At 46.9% G+C, this 17,967-nt stretch overlaps 1 pseudogene; it reads right to left on the bottom strand.

Moving 5' to 3' along the window:
* The window catches only part of LOC147977255 (putative peptide/nitrate transporter At3g43790), a 51,268-nt pseudogene that overhangs the window by 8,769 nt on the left and 24,532 nt on the right, over positions 1-17,967 (bottom strand).

Below are 17,967 nucleotides of genomic sequence, written 5' to 3'. Positions count from 1 at the left end.
AAGAATTGAAAATGAACGAAGAAGAAAAAAATAAAGAAACACCGGGAAGAATTATCAAATGCACGAAGGTGCTTGAGGGAAATTAGATCCACGAGAACGAAGAGATCACGCGCTGATTAGAGAAAACTTGAATCATGCACCGGTAAGATTAGAGAATGATAACTGACAGCTGAGGATAAATAAACCTGAATTGATGGACTCCAGATAACAAATTGAGAAGACTCTTGCATTGCTCTGGAAGGTTGAAAAGAATTCTCACGATCAAAACAATTACGAGAGGATGGCAACCAGCTAGAATCACGAATCTTGAAGAGAATGGAGCACGATTAAAGAGAAACTCTTCTTCGGTCTTCAAATGACAACGAAAAACACCACCATGAATTATATAGACACTCCGGAAGAATCAAAACGAAGAGGTTGAACGAACAATGAAAAAATTTTGAAAGATCTTGGAGAAAAACATTTGACTGATGATAAATCATTCTTACGTCAAACTTCAAAAAGAATTTGAGAATACCTCCGGGAAAAATAGAAGAGTCAGGTAAGATCCTGGGAAAAGACCTGTGGGTTAGGGCCCACTCAGGAGAACACCGTTGAAATGATTAAATAGAGAGGTTGCACCGGTATAATAAAATGGCTTGAAAGAGATAACAACCTCAAAATAGGTTGAACGGATCTTGCATGACAAGACGAGCCTCTTGAGAATAGCTTGAGCACGCCGGAACAAATGAATAGAGAGAAGTGAAAGATTAAGAATTGCACCTGCATGAGAAAGCATTGAAATGAGGAAAAAGGTATATGAGATCAACACCGAAAGCTTGAATTGGTTCCACCGGAGAAGAAAACGAGTGATGAGAGACGGACTTGAAACTTCGTTAGCATCTTCATGAGAATCACCGGATAAGAATATTGGCGGGAAAAGGAATGAAGAAGTCTCCCAACAATAACATGGATACTTGAATAAGAATTCTGAGTCCTCGAAGAAAACAAGGGAGGGAGGGCGGGAAAAAAACAAAGACAATTTGGAATGAATGAAACGAACACCGTTGAGAAGAACTGATAATTGATCTTGTGAATGTAGAAGTGATCGGATCCACTTGAAGAGAAACACACCGGTTAAAAAGGATTGACAAAACAATCTTGATAATCAAGAAGGATTAGTATTCACAACGGAGTATGAGAACACCATTAGACAAGGGATGGAATCGACATTTGACTTTGAAGCAACTCGAATACCACAACTCAAAACAAAACAAAGGATTGGCTTGCAAAATAAGCCGGAACAAACATATGATAGAGATTTTGTCCGAAGTTTTCGTGGTGGGGCCTACACGGGCTCGATCGTACAGCACCATCATGTACAAGGCAGTGCACATGACATACGAAGCGTCCCCGAGTCGGCATAGCCAAGGACTCTTTAAGACACAACGAGACCACTGTAAAACCGACCGTGAATAGGCGGACCACTAGACGTCGAACCCCAATTTCATATCATACATCTGTCGAAAAGATATCCTAAGAGCTACTTGAATTCCCACCTATGAAACATCCGAAATTTTCCGGTTATGCAATCAGGTGTTGGGGATACAGGGGAAGCATAATATCTCACCCAAACTACCAAATCCTACATCCAGCTGTATCCATCCTTCAACACATAACCAAGAAACCTTCGGAAACCATCTACCTCAACCTTCGAAAAGCATCCGTTATACAAGTTATGGCGATACTCCCGAACTCCCGCCCCAATACTGGGTGGCGTCGATCTTATCTCACCAACGAACTGCATAAAAGAGATTTTCGATGTCGGCGTACTAAACTCAGGTATTCCAGAATTGCAACGATAAAATTGTGACGACAACACCTCGGAGCTCAACTCCCCGGGACACTGCCACAACCCCTAAAGACAGGAGGCACCAAGAACAATGTTCTCGTCACAAAACCATCGGAACGATTCCAAGATACCCGCATGATCCTAAAAAAAACTTTAGTGAAATTTGAGAAGAGAAGAGTCAAAACTCTACGTCAGGATGCCTCACCAGAGTGACGAAGGGACTGAGGAATAAAAAGAATTCCTAAACTCTCCGATATATAATTCCTAAATGACTCAAAACATTTTTCTAGACACAACTCGGCCGCTAAAAACGATCAAGCAATGGGGCTCCTAAGGTCAGGGAAGGCTCTGATACCAACTTGTAACACCCTCGATGCGACTATATCTCCCACGTGTCGAGGCACGACTTAGAGGCATAATCGCATTGAAGGCATATGTCGCAAGTGAGGTAATCTTCACACAACCCATGTAATATAAAAGGGGAAAGAGATACATAGTTAGCTTACAATCGCCACTTCACACAATTACATGAACTAAACATTACATCAATCAAACACACTCATGGTCCGACTACGGAACCAAAATAAAAGAAGAACCCCAAATGCGACAAAGGTTCCCGATCGACCCCAACTGGGCTCCACTACTGATCAACTAGAACGAAACAACACAAAGGACAAGATATTCATCGAGCTCCTCCTGAGCTTGGTTGCGTCATCTGCACGGACTCATCGACACCTGCAAGCTGGTTTTGGAAGTATCTGTGAGCCACAGGGACTCAGCAATCTCGCACCCTCGCGATCAAGACTATTTAAGCTTATGGGTAAGGTAAAGGTATGAGGTGGAGCTGCAGCAAGCGACTAGCATATATGGTGGCTAACATACGCAAATGAGGGCGAGAAGAGAAGGCAAAGCACGGTCGATAAAGTATGATCAAGAAGTGATCCTATAGCAACCTACGTCAAGCATAACTCTAACAACCGTGTTCACTTCCCGGACTCCGCCGGAAAGAGACCATCACGGTTACACACGCGGTTGATTCATTTTAATTAAGGTCAAGTTCAGGTTTTCTACAACCGGACGTTAACAAATTCCCATCTGCCCATAACCGCGGGCACGGCTTTCGAAAGTTCAAATCCCTGCAGGGTGTCCCAACTTAGCCCATCACAAGCTCTCACAGTCAACGAAGGAATAGACCTCCACCCGAGACATTCCGATCAGACTCGGTATCCCGGTACAACAAGACATTTCGACAGGGTAAAACTAAACCAGCAACACCACCCAGATGTGCCGACAAATCCCGATAGGAGCTGCACATATCTCGTTCTCAGGGCACACCGGATGAGCAAGACGTCGGGTAAGCCAGCCCAGAGTTGCCCCTGGTAGCCTCGGACATCGCTCAGTTGGACCAACACTTAGAGAAGCACTGGCCCGGGGGGGTTAAAATAAGATGACCCTTGAGCCGGCCGACTCAAGGGAAAGAAAAAGGCTAGGTGGCGAATGGTAAAACCAATGTTGGGCATTGCTGGAAGAGCTTTACTTAAGGCGAACTGTCAAGGGGTTCCCATTATAGCCCAACCGCGTAAGGGACGCAAAATCCGGGAACATAACACTGATATGACGGAAACTAGGGCGGCAAGAGTGGAACAAAACACCAGGCATAAGGCCGAGCCTTCCACCCTTTACCAAGTATATAGATGCATTAATTAAATAAGATATATTGTGATATCCCAACAAGTAAACAAATGTTCCAAACAAGGAACGGCCTCCAATCTTCACCTGCAACTAGCAACGCTATAAGAGGGGCTGAGCAAAGCGGTAACATAGCCAATCAACGGTTCGCTAGGACATGGTGGGTTAGAGGTTTGACATGGCAATTTGGGAGGCTGACAAGCAAATGGTAGGCATCGTAGCATTGGCATAGCAAGAGCGAGCAAACTAGCATAACAAAGATAGTAGTGATTTCGAGGGTATGATCATCTTGCCTGAAATCACGCAAGGAAGAAGAACGAGTCCATGAGGAAGACAAACGGATGTAGACGAACGGATCCTCACAACACGACGTAATCGGAACCAACCCGAAGAAGCAATCACCGGAAAAGAGCAAACAACATAGTAAACAACCACGACATCAACATGGCATGATGCACAATCAAGTATGATGCATGTCCGGTTTAAAGAAGCATGGCATGGCAAAGTGCACAAGCAATCCTACAAATTAAGTGGAGCTCAATATGCATCGGGATGCATATTGACAAAACACCACATCAATTATTTAGTTTTCTCTCGCTTATGTACCCAACAATATTAGATGTTGATTAACATGGCAAGAGGTGAAAAAAATGAAAACTAACTATCTAGTCAAGGTTAAATGAGGCCGGAAGCAACGAACAACAATTCCGGAAAATCCCCATATGCATAAATTACGGTTTGGTACTGTTCTGCCCTAAACATTATTTTAGAGTTGTTAAACATGCAAGATGATGCCACCATGTTAAAGTAGGCATTTTTCTACCCCATTTACATATAAAGATTATTAAAATCCGAGTTACGGTTATTTAGTTATGAATTAAATCATTTTAGCATGGCATAGAGCAAGAATTAATCAAACAACATTTTAAGCTTTTTTAACATGGGTGAAAGTTGGATATTATTAATCTACACAAAATTCTGAGCAAGTTTCATATATAAATCATTTTAATCCGATGCACCATTTGTGAGTAATTAAATGCATGAACATGAGGGTCTAAACTGTAAAACTGTCATCTCTGGAATAATAGCTAAAATCGCAACAGAGGGAAAAAAAACATGCATCGGGCCGAATCTGGACAGCCCAACAACAGAAAAAAAAACACCAGAGACGGGGCGCTGGGGGCGGCTCACCCCTGGGCTGCGGCCCGGCTGGAGGAGGAGGCAGGCCAAGGCGGGAACGGGGCCGGCTGGAGCTGGGCCGCGAGGAGGACGACTGGGCCGGCGCGGTGCGGATCTGGCCTGGCTGGCCTGGCGCTGCGCTGCGCTGGGCTGGTCGGGGAAGCAGGCCGAGGCGGGGCGGCGCGCTCTGGGCCTGGGAGGCCAAGGCCCACGCGGGGAGGAGGCAGGCAGGCCGACAGGCGCGGCCTGGCCCAGCGCGGGTGAGGTCATCGCCTCGAACGGAGACCGGCTGGATCGGGCTCCTCCCGATCCATAGCAGCGGCGGTGCTGGGGAACTCCGGCAAGGGCGCGGCGAGGACGGAGGAGGCCATGGGGTTGGCGGAAATGAGCAGATCCGGGCGGATCCGACCCCGGGGAGCCCATTCCCGGCGGCTGCGAGGACCACCGGCGACGATGGCGACATGGATCGAGGCTCCGGCGAGCTCCGGTGGCACGGGGTTCGTCTCCGGCGAGGTGGTGTGCGGTGGCGCAGCTCCTGAGGCGGCGTGGCACAAGCGGGAGACCGCGGGTAGGCGGCGGCGACGAGATGGGCTCGCGCGGGCCCGATCTGGGTCCCGCGGGCCGGCGGCGAAGTGGGGCGGCGCGGGTGACACATGGCGGCGCGGGGTTGGATGAGGCAGCGGCGGAGCTGATGTGGCAAGTGCTGATTGGCTGGGGTGAGGTGGCGGGAGTGAGCGGACATGTCCGGCGCGTGCGGACGCGTCCGGATGCGCGGTGGAGGAAGAAGACTAGGATTTCATCCGCGAAATGATCCGAAATTTCGGGGAGGGGTGCTCTTTTATAGGTAGAGGGAGCTAGGAAGCTCCAAATGAGGTGCGGTTTACGGCCACGCGATCGTGATCGAACGACCGAGATGATGGAGCAGAGTTAGGTGGGTTTTGGGCCAAATTGTAGGGGTGTTGGGCTGCAACACAAACGAGGCCTTTTCGGTCCCTCGGTTAACCGTTGGAGTATCAAACGAAGTCCAAATGATACGAAACTTGACAGGCGGTCTATCGGTAGTAAATCAAGGTCGCATGACAAGTCTCGGTCCAATCCGGAAATGTTTAAACCCCACACATGAGAAGAAGGTAGAAATGACCACCGGAGGAGAACGAAGCGCCGGAATGCAAAACGGACAACGGGGAAAATGCTCAGATGCATGAGACGAACACGTATACAAATGAAATGCGCATGATGACATGATATGCAAAGCATGACACGCAAGCAAAGACAAGGCAACAACAGCGAATAACTGAACGACACCTGGCACGTCGGTCTCGGGGCGTTACAAATAGGGTTTACTTTGATTTAATTGAACCGAGTAAAAAAAATTCATATGATTTAACTGAATATGGCATACACTGAGAGGATACTGATCACAATGCAGGGCTTCCTCCCATATTTGTCGGCAAACATGCCCCATGGCACAGCACTGATTGTTCTTCCAAGAAAATAAGTAGCCCCTTAAGAGACATAGTGTATGGTGAGTAGCTACTAACAGAAAATAACCGCCGACACATCATAACGCCGTTAGTCTACTTCATGTACTTGTAGACTTCTCTTCCTGTAAATTTTCCAATGGCACACGATATGAAGGGGGGAGGGATTGCTCACCGACAAAACCAGCATAGAACCCAATGTCTTGCTCCTGCTTTGCGACTTTCAGGTCCTGAATCTGTTGCGTGTAACAAAGTTGAACATATAATTAATCACCATAGAGTATTTTGTTGTTGTTGCGTGAACTCCATAGAGTATTCAATATTTCATCAAACAATAATTTCCATGAATACAATCAGAATAGATAGGCGTGCAATTTTTGTGACATATCTACATACCATGAAGTAAAGGTAGGGAAATAGCGACTGGATGGGTAACGCTGGAAAGATAACAAACTAGGGTGTTAGTTAGAAAGCATCAAAAATTAAATTAATCTGATATAGCTGAACTAAAACAATAAAACATACAAAAATATGTCCAATTGTGACAATAAAAAAATTGAGTTCTGTAAACGAACTGCGAGACTCTAGAAAAAACCATGAATGAAATAACATGTTGGGCACCATGTTGATCGTAGTATTCTGAAGTCCGAAATTTTCAGGATCTCGTCTCGTTTACTGTATATATCTCTTTTTTTTTTGCTGTGTACATGTTGTGGGCGGGCAGCCTCCGCTGAGTTATTGCCTTCAGTTGGGTGCGGCCCAATTATTTTGAGATTGATTTTTTCTTCAATTGTTGTTAATTTTGTGTTTGGCCGTGCAGCCTATATCTTTTTCTTTTTTGAATGAATATAATATGTTTTTGCCAATAGGATCAGATCCATAATAAAGATTCATCGGAAATACAAAACACCTCAAACATAATAAAAAAAACACATGGAGGTATATGGACCACCAAATGACCATTGTCGCTCCCAGAAAGAGCCGCCGATCGACACACATGTAACCAACTTTTCTTGTTGAGGATTTCCTTTTACATTTTGTATCGAGTCACACACAACTTCTGGGTGAGACATAAGGAAGGAAAAAAACTCATGTAGCCGTCGTCTTTTTAGTATGTATCTTTTTAAGCTCAAAAATCTAATAAGAAGACCAAATAGAGAAAGCAAGTTCCAAATAGGGTCGCTACTGTATGTTTTTAAAAAGAATCAAATTTCCAAAACTGTCGCAACTGCAAGTATTCAAATGGGGTCGCTATTAAAAAATTCGGTATGCTTTCTTTCTGTGCTCACTAGACAAGTTTATAAATGGGATTGCCAACACACACACTGACGGAGCTATGTAGGCTCCTGGGGGGTTTGGCCCCCCAACATTGAACCAACTTGTGAAGGAAACCGAGCAGCAATGTTAAGAAACCCATCCATGAGCAAAAAAAGTTTTTTTCCCCTAGGTCTCGCACCTAGGGTTCGATAGTCCTCCGCCGGCGCCGCCGCCGCCGTGAGTTACCTTGTTCTTTTCGGGAGATTTAACGATCGATTCCCCCTTCCCCTCGTACGTACGTCTCCTTCCTCTCCTCGGGCTGATACAGGAGGCGACTGGCTCGCCTACCCGGCCTTGGTTGGGGTGAAGTGATTACGTTCGATCGGGGTTGGGTGGGACTCGGTTGCATGGCGACATCAGGAGAAGGAAGTGGATCGGGGAGCCAGATGGAAGATGCTAGCAAGCTGTTGGAACGGCTGACCCTACAGGACGAGGAAGCTGATGATCTAGTATGGGAAGATGAGATAGATGTGGAGGAGATAAAGCCAAAGTGGCTAGCGTTGGGGAGACTGTTAACAGGAAAAAATTTCAGCCAAAGTGCACTGATCGCGGACATGAGGGCAGCATGGAACCCTGCCCAAGCAGTGGTATGGAGGAGAATCAATGCGAACCTTTTCTCAATACAGTTTAATTGCCTGGCTGATTGGAACAAGGCCTTGCATCAAGGGCCCTGGGATTTCCATGGTGCAGCACTGATTCTAGTTGAATATGATGGGTTCTCAAATCCAGAAAAAGTCAGATTGAACAAATTAGAAACATGGTGCCAAATTCATAGGCTACCAGACGGAGTTCTAAAAAGTACGAAGGCCCTGGAAAACCTGGTGAGTCGAATTGGAGAGGTGCAGGAAGTTCAGGTTACCCTTCCTAACGGATTCGTGGGTGAGTTCATTAGGGTCAGAGTGAAACTTGATGTCAATAAAAAGCTGACCCGGGTTGTTGGTATTACAAAGGGGGGTGAAACTGAGAAGTATTTACTGAAATTTGAGAAACTGCCCACCTTTTGTAATGCATGTGGATTGCTGGGGCACTGGCACGAAGAGTGTGGTTCTGGAGAGCATGATGAGACAGAGTTCGAGTGGGGTAGTTTTTTGCTTGCATCAAGAAGAGGTAGAGGCAGCGGACGAGGTGTTCGCGGTAACGATCGGCAAAGGAATGGAGAAGACAGTTATAATGGACGTGGTAGGGGATTCGGTCGAGGTCCTTTCCGGGGCGTGGACAGAACATGCAGTACAATCAAACTGAGGAGAAAAACAGTGGAGACACTGGTCCTGTTATTTGGCGACACAACTATGCTTTCCATGGGGGAGTAGTACCTGTAGGTAACATACACTACCGGAATCGCACCCTATGCCGACGGCCAGGGCCGTCGGCATAGCCCTGAATGGCCGTCGGGACAGGCCTATGCCGACGGCCCCCGTCGGCATAGGGCCGTCGGCAACATATCCGTCGGCGTAGCCAGGAATGCCGTCGGCATATGACCTATCCCGACGGTGTCCGTACATCTACGCCGACGGCCATGGCCGTCGGCAACGTCATCGCCTAACGGCGGCCGCCGTCAAGTCTGCCCAACGACTTGTCGCCACGTGGCACCCCTATGCCGATGGCCTAGCCGTCGGCTTAGTCAAAAACTGTGCCGACGGCTAAACCGTCGGCATAGTCCTTCAAACAGAGAACCCAGTAGCTGACATGTGGGCACCTATGCCGACGGTCGAGCCGTCGGCACAGTTTTTAAACTAAGCCGACGGCTAGGCCGTCGGCATAGGTGCCCACATGTCAGCTACTGGGAGCTCACGCTAGCCCTATGCCAACGGCTGGCATAGCCGTCGGCATAGTTTGCTTTTGCTTTTTTTTTCTTTTTTGTGTTTGTTTTCAGATCAATTCAATTCAAATAGCAGCACATATCAGCAGATATATATGATGGGATAGACATATAAAACACAACGGGATATCATCCGGCACCATCACAACAATATATGCATAAGCATCATCACACACAAGTCTCTAAATGAACATCATCACAACCAACATAAGCATAAGCATATAGAGAAGCACACAAGTCATCTAAATGATCATCACCACACACAAGTCATCTCAAGCATCATCACCACACAAGGATCATCGAGCACCGCGGAGGTCGTCACCGCCAAGACGGCCAAAGCCCAGGTCGTCACTGCTAACGACAGCGCTACCGCCAAGACCGCCTCCGCCTCCACCTCCTCCTCCGCCTCCGTGGATCGGAGTGGTCGGGCTCCGTGTCTCCGGAGTGCTGCGAAGACCACCACCAACGGTAGATCCACCTGTTCCCTGCATGTTGAAAAGACATATGCACGGGATCTATGACTGTGTTGAAAGGCATGACATGCTTTGGGTGAATAGATTGGGGATGAACTAACCGGCGAGGGGCCAGCGTTCTGTGCCACAAACTCCTCAAAGCTCATCAACACTGGTTGTGCTGGAGGGCATTGTGCTGTAGGGAACCGAGGACACCTGCCGGCCGCCATATCCTGAAAAGCCTGTTGCATCTGGCTATCCCTCTACACTTGGTGTTCATAAAGCCTCTGATGCCACGCCATGGTCTCCTGGCGTGTGTACTCCATGTAGGCCTACGGTATGACATGATGGAACTCATAAAACTACTAAATGCGGAAAATGAAGTGAGAAATGAAGATAAGAGGGAAAATACTTACAGATTGCTGCTCCTGAAAGAGGGACTGTGTACTAGTCACTGGCTGGCTCGTGCGCTGGCTCAGGCTCGGGTCGATCCGACGAAGCTGTGTGTAGGAGGTACTAGGAGTGATCACAGCATCGAGAACCGCGTCCCGACCGTGCTCCTTGGGCCCCATCCTCACCACCGCCATGTCGTCCAGAGGCGCCGCAATGGGGTCAGGTGTGTCAGGATGTAACTCCAGATATGCTTCGGAGTAGGCCTTCTTCCTCCCTGCGGTCTTCTTGCTGTAGTACTTGGGCTCGCCAGGCTTGGGGTCCTTCCGCGTATGGGCGATCTCCACGCCTGCATGTGTGAGAGCGGCCGCTTCAGTTTCTCCTCCTGCACCACCAAACAGAGGTTAGTCATACATAAGAAAGTGATGGTAAATAGAAGAAGAAGAATGTTTAATGGGGTTAGTCATACATTAACTGCCTTGTGGAGATAGTGGTTTCGGTTTCCCTGAGCATGTACTCCCTCCGTCCCTCGGTTAGCCTTATTTTTGATTCTCATAGCCGCCCAGGCTCCAGCCTCATCACACCAAAGATCCACCAATGCCGCCCAGGACTCTTCTTTTCCATAACACCAATTTGGACACACCTACATAATAAAAGCATAATGGCATGTAGGTGTGTCCAAATTGGTGTTATGGAAGCATAAAGCAATAATGTACCACAAGGTAATGAAAGCATAATGAAAGCATAATGAAAAATCTTTTATACTTACCGCCAAGAACTCGGGCCTCTCCAAGGTAATGCCCATCCTCCGCGCTTCTTCCTTGGTCATCTTCACACCAAGATAGTCGTGGTAGTATGTGGAGATGGCCACATAGCGCACCTCGTACTGCATCTGGCGGGCCTTCTTCTTGCATTGGCGCAGCACGATCTAGTCCGCTCTAGCCCTGTGCTCCGGAAGAACTCGATAGAATTTCTACAATCATGCATGAAACAAGAATGGGAGAAGCCATGAGTTAAATCATTCATGAAACTAGAATGGACTTGTGCTTCTGAAGAGAACTCACCCAGAAAGTAGTGATCACGGCCTTGGCATGGGTCTCATGGTCCGCGTGGCGGGCCGCTTCCCAGTGGTCCCAGCTCGTGGCCAAAACCCGACGGTCCGGCTGCCTGACTGGATCAGGACAGTACAACCCCGGCCAATATAACTTCAGCAAGACGGTGATGAGGCCGTTGGGAATACGGACCCCTTTAGAATATATCCAGTTGCTGCAAAAGAATGAACTATTAGCATGTGACAAGAAAAATAAATAACAACCGGAATAAGCATGTGACAAGCAACATAATGAACCACTTACTCTTTTCCCGTGGGCTCAATGAGCCACTTCTGCTCCTCAGTAGTAGGAACCTGCTTTGGTAGCTTTGCGTTGCCACGCAGCCACCCCTTCGTGTCAACCCCCTTCCCGTCACCACCATCATCCCCGCCACCACCCTCCTCCTCGCCTGCCTCCCCCTCCCCAACCTCCTCCCCAACCTCCTCCTCCTCCTCCTCCTCCTCCTCCTCCTCCTCGCCTGCCTCCTCCTCCACCTCCTCCTCCTCCTCCTCCTCCCTAGAGTGTACCTCACTATAGGAGGGTACCTCACTAGAGGAGGGCCTCGAAGACAACACCCCTAAGTCGGTGAGGGTGCGCTCTTTCTGGCCGTGACCCCCTGTAGTGGCTCTCCCCCCAGCACCTCGTCCTCTAGATGCTCTCCCCCCGCCCCTCCTCCTCTAGGGGCACCTCTCCCTCGACCTCCCTGTGAGGAGTCATCGTCAAGTAGCCGAGGGGGAGGATTACGTGCTCGACCACTCCGACTAGGCAGGCCGACGACCTTGCGTAGGAAACCCACGCCGTCGGCCTTCCCCTTGCCCATGTTCCACGAACCTGCATTGAAAAGAGAAAAAGCAATTAGTAAATTAATGAAATGAAGGAAAAGGCATGATAATAAACACATTAATAAAAATGCATAAAAAGGTATATTCCTAAACTATAGAAAAAAATACTTGAAACGTACATCTGCTAGAACCCATATGAATCATCACTGTTGTAACCTCTTTCTCGGTCCGTCTCATCATCACTATCAATCATATCATCTTCGTTGTCCGACGGAGGTGGAGGCTCTTCCTCGTCGTCAGCGTCTTCGTTTAACTTTTCTAGCATAAGTATGTCATTTTCATTGACAATGGTCTCACCATCATTCCGTGCATCATCGCCGTTTGGGTCCACATCATCATCACCCAATGGTCTAGCGTCATCATTTCTAACCACATCATCATCATCATCAGGTTGCTCTTGATAGAACACTCCCTCGTATGTCATGGGGTTAATGTTGTAGTAATCGTCTTCATTCGGGTCTGGTAGCTTACCATGTGGCGACACCTTGAACACAACTTCCCAACCCTTTAGATACACTTTCTGGCATGGGTAAGGCAGATAATATACTTGTGTAGCTTGGGTAGCCGCAATGAAGAGATCGGCTCCGGCATAGACGGTTGATGGTTTAACTTCGACCAAACCAATGGAAGGCGTATGTTTACCCCCTCCCGCGGATCAAACCATCGGCATTTGAACACAGGCAGACTTAGGGTCTCACGCCCCTGGCGGAATTTAACCTCGTATATATTTTGTACCCTTCCGTAGTAGTCTACTGAATTTTGACCGGGGGTGTACACTGTTGGAAATATGCCCTAGAGGCAATAATAAATTGATTATTATATTTCCTTGTTCATGATAATCGTTTATTATCCATGCTAGAATTGTATTGATAGGAAACTCAGATACATGTGTGGATACATAGACAACACCATGTCCCTAGTAAGCCTCTAGTTGACTGGCTCGTTGATCAATAGATGGTTACGGTTTCCTGACCATGGACATTGGATGTCGTTGATAACGGGATCACATCATTAGGAGAATGATGTGATGGACAAGACCCAATCCTAAGCATAGCACTAGATCGTGTAGTTCGTATGCTAAAGCTTTTCTAATGTCAAGTATCATTTCCTTAGACCATGAGATTGTGCAACTCCCGGATACCGTAGGAGTGCTTTGGGTGTGCCAAACGTCACAACGTAACTGGGTGGCTATAAAGGTACATTACAGGTATCTCCGAAAGTGTCTGTTGGGTTGGCACGAATCGAGACTGGGATTTGTCACTCCGTGTGACGGAGAGGTATCTCTGGGCCCACTCCGTAGGACATCATCATAATGTGCACAATGTGATCAAGGAGTTGATCACGGGATGATGTGTTACGGAACGAGTAAAGAGACTTGCCGGTAACGAGATTGAACAAGGTATCGGATACCGACGATCGAATCTCGGGCAAGTACAATACCGCTAGACAAAGGGAATTGTATACGGGATTGATTAAGTCCTTGACATCGTGGTTCATCCGATGAGATCATCGTGGAACATGTGGGAGCCAACATGGGTATCCAGATCCTGCTGTTGGTTATTGACCGGACAACGTCTCGGTCATGTCTGCATGTCTCCCGAACCCGTAGGGTCTACACACTTAAGGTTCGATGACGCTAGGGTTGTAAAGGAAGTTTGTATGTGGTTACCGAATTGTTGTTCGGAGTCCCGGATGAGATCCCGGACGTCACGAGGAGTTCCAGAATGGTCCGGAGGTAAAGATTTATATATAGGAAGTCCTATTTCGGCCATCGGGACAAGTTTCGGGGTCATCGGTATTGTACCGGGACCACCGGAAGGGTCCCGGGGGCCCAATGGGTGGGGCCACCTATCCCGGAGGGTTCCATGGGCTGAAGTGGGAAGGGATCCAGCCCAAAGTGGGCTGGGGCGCCACTTCCCTTAGGGCCCATGCGCCTAGGGTGAAAGGGGAACCCTAAGGAAGAGTCCCAAGGAGGGAAGGCACCTCCTAGGTGCCTTGGGGGGAGGGAAACCTCCCCTGGCCGCCGCCCCCTAGGAGATTGGATCTCCTAGGGCTGGCGCACCCCCCCCCCCCTTGGGATCCCTATATATAGTGGGGAAGGAGGGCCTCTCAAGACACACCTTTTGCCTTTGGTGCAGCCCCTCCCTCTCTCCCAAGTTCTTCTCCTCTCCCGTGGTGCTTGGCGAAGCCCTGCAGGATTGCCACGCTCCTCCACCACCACCACGCCGTTGTGCTGCTGCTGGATGGAGTCTTCCTCAACCTCTCCCTCTCTCCTTGCTGGATCAAGGCAAGGGAGACGTCACCGGGCTGTACGTGTGTTGAACGCGGAGGTGCCGTCCGTTCGGCACTTGGTCATCGGTGATTTGGATCACGACGAGTACGACTCCATCAACCCCGTTCACTTGAACGCTTCCGCTTAGCGATCTAAAAGGGTATGTAGATGCACTCTCCTTCCCCTCGTTGCTAGTCTCTCCATAGATAGATCTTGGTGACACGTAGGAAAATTTTGAATTTCTGCTACGTTCCCCAACAGTGGCATCATGAGGTAGGTCTATTGCGTAGATTCTATGCACGAGTAGAACACAAAGTAGTTGTGGGCGTTGATTTTGTTCAATATGCTTGCCGTTACTAGTCTTATCTTGATTCTGCGGCATCGTGGGATGAAGCGGCCCGGACCAACCTTACACGTACTCTTAGTGAGACCGGTTCCACCGACAAACATGCACTAGTTGCATAAGGTGGCTAGCGGGTGTCTGTCTCTCCCACTTTAGTCGGATCGGATTCGATGAAATGGGTCCTTATGAAGGGTAAATAGAAATTGGCATATCACGTTGTGGTCTTTGCGTAGGTAAGAAACGTTCTTGCTAGAAACCCATAGCAGCCACGTAAAACATGCAAACAAAAATTAGAGGACGTCAAACTTGTTTTTGCAGGGTATGCTATGTGATGTGATATGGCCAAAGGATGTGATGAATGATATATGTGATGTATGAGATTGATCATGTTCTTGTAATAGGAATCACGACTTGCATGTCGATGAGTATGACAACCGGCAGGAGCCATAGGAGTTGTCTTAATTTATTTATGACCTGCGTGTCAACATAAACGTCATGTAATTACTTTACTTTTATTGCTAACCGTTAGCTGTAGTAGTAGAAGTAATAGATGACGTGACAACTTCATGAAGACACAATGATGGAGATCATGATGATGGAGATCATGGTGTCATGCCGGTGACAAGATGATCATGGAGCCCCAAGATGGAGATCAAAGGAGCTATATGATATTGGCCATATCATGTCACTATTATTTGATTGCATGTGATGTTTATCATGTTTATACATCTTATTTGCTTAGAACGATGGTAGTAAATAAGATGATCCCTTACAACAATTTCAAGAAGTGTTCTCCCCTAACTGTGCACCGTTGCTACAGTTCGTCGTTTCGAAGCACCACGTGATGATCGGGTGTGATAGATCCTTACGTTCACATACAACGGGTATAAGACAGTTTTACACATGCAAAAACACTTAGGGTTAACTTGACGAGCCTAGCATGTACAGACATGGCCTTGGAACACAGAAGACCGAAAGGTCGAGCATGAGTCGTATAGAAGATACGATCAACATGAAGATGTTCACCGACGTTGACTAGTCCGTCTCACATGATGATCGGACACGGCCTAGTTGACTCGGATCATGTAATCACTTAGATGACTAGAGGGATGTCTATCTGAGTGGGAGTTCATAAGATGAACTTGTTTATCCTGAACATAGTCAAAAGGATTTTGCAAATTATGTTGTAGCTCGTGCTTTAGTTCTACTGTTTAGATATGTTCCTAGAGAGAAAAATTAGTTGAAAGTTGATAGTAGCAATTATGCGGACTAGGTCCGTAAACTGAGGATTGTCCTCATTGCTTCTTAGAAGGCTTATGTCCTTAATGCACCGCTCAGTGTGCTGAACCTCGAATGTCGTCTGTGGATGTTGCGAACATCTGACATACACGTTTTGATAACTACATGATAGTTCAGTTAAACGGTTTAGAGTTGAGGCACCATAGACGTTTTTGAAACGTCGCGAAACATATGAGATGTTTCGAGGGCTGAAATTGGGATTTCAGGCTTGTGCCCACGTCAAGAGGTATAAGACCTCCGACGATTCTCTCAGCCCACAAACTAAGGGAGAAAAGCTCAATCGTTGAGCTTGTGCTCAGATTGTCTGAGTACAACATTCATTTGAATCGAGTGGGAGTTGATCTTCGAGATAAGATAGTGATGTTTCTCCGAAGTCATTACCACCAAGCTGCTAGAGCTTCGTGATGAACTATAATATATCAGGAACATATATGATGATCCTTGAGATATTCGCGATGTTTGACACCACAAAAGTAGAAATCAAGAAGGAGCATCAATTGTTGATGGTTGTTGAAACCACTAGTTTCAAGAAGGGCAAGGGCAAGAAGGGATACTTCATGAAACGGCAAATCAGCTGTTGCTCTAGTGGAGAAACCCAAGGTTGAACCCAAACCCGAGACTAAGTGCTTCTGTAATAAAGGGAACAGCCACTGGAGCAGAATTACCCTAGATACTTGGTAGGTTAGAAGGCTGGCAAGGTCGATAGAAGTATATTGGATATACATTGTGTTGATGTGTACTTTACTAGTACTCCTAGTAGCACCAGGGTATTAGATACCGGTTCGGTTACTAAGTGTTAGTAACTCGAAATAAAAGCTACGGAATAAACGGAGACTAGCTAAAGGTGAGCTGACGATATGTGTTGGAAGTGTTTCCAATGTTGATATGATCAAGCATCGCACGCTCCCTCTACCATCGAGATTGGTGTTTGCGTTGAGCATAGACATGATTGGATTATGTCTATCGCAATACGGTTATTCATTTAAGGAGAATAATGGTTACTCTATTTATTTGAATAATACCTTCAATGGTCTTACACCTAAAATAATGGTTTATTGAATCTCGATCGTAGTGATACACATGTTCATGCCAAAAAGATAGTAATGATAGTGCCACCTACTTGTGGCACTGCCACGTAAGTCATATCGGTATAAAACGCATGAAGAAGCTCCATGTTGATGGATCTTTGGGCTCACTCGTTTTTGAAAAGTTTGAGACATGCGAACCATGTCTATTGGTGTATATGCATGAAGAAACTCCATGCAAATGGACCGTTTGAACTCACTTGATTTTGAATCACTTGAGACATGCAAATCATACCACATGGGCAAGATGACTGAAAGCCTAGGTTTCAGTAAAATGGAACCAGAAAGCAACTTGCTAGAAGTAATACATTTTGATGTGTGCAGTCCAATAAGTGCTGAGGTGTGTAGTGGATATCGTTATGTTCTTACTTCACAGATGATTTGAGTAGATGTTGAGTATATTTACTTGATGAATCACGAGTCTGAATTATTGAAAGGTTCAAGTAATTTCAGGGTGAAGTTGAAAGATCGTCGTGACAAGAGGATAAAAGACCTATGATATGATCATAGAGATGAATATCTAAATTACGAGTTTGGCACGGAATTAAGACATTGTGGAAATTGTTTCACAACTAATGCAGCCTGGAACACCATAGTGTGATGGTGTGTCCGAACATCATAACTGCACCCTATTCGATATGATGCATACCATGATGTCTCTTATCGAATTACCACGATAGTTTATGGGTTAGGCATTAGAGACAACCACATTCACTTGAAATAGGGCACCACGTAATTCCGATGAGATGACACCATATGAACTATGGTTTAAAGAAACCTAAGCTGTCATTACTTAAAAGTTTGGGGCTGCGACGCTTATGTGAAAAAGTTTCAGGCTGATAAGCTCGAACCCAAAGCGGATAAATGCATCTTCATA

The sequence above is a fragment of the Triticum urartu genome, chromosome 4A (genome assembly GCF_056163025.1).
Source record: "Triticum urartu cultivar PI428250 chromosome 4A, HENAU_Tu73, whole genome shotgun sequence".
Taxonomy (NCBI): Eukaryota; Viridiplantae; Streptophyta; class Magnoliopsida; order Poales; family Poaceae; genus Triticum; species Triticum urartu.
This window is presented reverse-complemented; position numbering and strand designations above follow the sequence as displayed.